The sequence below is a fragment of the Anser brachyrhynchus genome, assembly GCF_964034855.1.
Source record: "Anser brachyrhynchus genome assembly, chromosome: 22".
NCBI classification, from domain to species: Eukaryota; Metazoa; Chordata; class Aves; order Anseriformes; family Anatidae; genus Anser; species Anser brachyrhynchus.
Genome location: NC_137715.1, coordinates 4,435,111 through 4,435,953, shown reverse-complemented (window position 1 = coordinate 4,435,953; position 843 = coordinate 4,435,111). Strand labels below are relative to the sequence as shown.

General features: G+C 59.1%; 1 protein-coding gene across 4 annotated transcripts in view; it reads left to right on the top strand.

Moving 5' to 3' along the window:
- The first annotated feature begins 27 nt into the window (after positions 1–27).
- The window catches only part of FAM117A (family with sequence similarity 117 member A), a 31,514-nt gene continuing 30,698 nt past the window's right edge, over positions 28–843 (top strand). For 3 of the 4 annotated variants that reach the window (XM_080565372.1, XM_080565370.1, XM_080565371.1), the window contains exons 1-2: positions 28–168; positions 673–780. The gene's annotated coding sequence lies outside the window, so the exon portion shown is untranslated. The remainder of the gene's footprint in view (positions 169–672; positions 781–843) is intronic. The other variant, XM_080565363.1, reaches the window with a different exon arrangement.

The following is an 843-nucleotide window of genomic DNA, read 5'->3' as shown; positions in this document are numbered from 1 at the left end:
ATGTTGAGTGCGGGCATGAAGCCGGCGGGCTTCCCCGGGGAGCGGAGCGGCTGTTTTCCATAGGCAGCCATGTTAGGTTCGGGCAAACCGCGCCTTCCCGCGGCGGCCATCTTAGGGCCGGGCAGAGGCGGCTTCCCGCTTCCCGGAGCGGTTTGGGGGCGGCCGGCGGTGAGTCCCCGGGGCTGTTCGGGCGGGGGGGGGGGGCACCGGGGCCTGTCCCGCTGCCGGGAGCGGCCTCGCCGGGGTCCCGGCTCCTCACAGCGCCGGCCCGGCCGGCCTCGCTTCCCTGGGCGGGCCCCGCGGGGGCGGGCTGCCTCGGGCTCCCCTCCCCTCGCTCGGGAGGGCTCTCGCCATCGGGTTAATTTTTGTACCCTCAGAGCGCTCTGTGGGGAGCTGCTTTCGGTCAAGGGTCGCCTGCGAGCCGTTTCCTCAGTTGTGGCTAAGGCAGGAGTTGCTTGAATGTAATATATCAACAATACGAGTGCAAGAACTGGGGTAAAAATAAGGGTGTTTAGTCAAACACATGATTTCTTTGCAACTGTAGTTACCTCTGCTCTGCAGATCATGAAATTCTCAGGGTCTAATCCTATAAGCCTTGTGAACGCACATCGTCCTCAGCTGTGCAAGTAATCCCACGGCATTTCTTTCACTCCAAGCTGTTATTGCTCCTAGGTGTAGCCGATCTCCCGTGAGATGTTGAAAGGGAAACCTGAAGAAGGAGTCGAGATGAAAGCTCTCTGCTTCTGCCCAAGCAGAGAAGAATGGGGAGCGGTATGTGTGGTACGTGAAGTGGGAACGTTCGTATTTGTTGCGAATAAGCATATATGCAACATAAAAATTGTG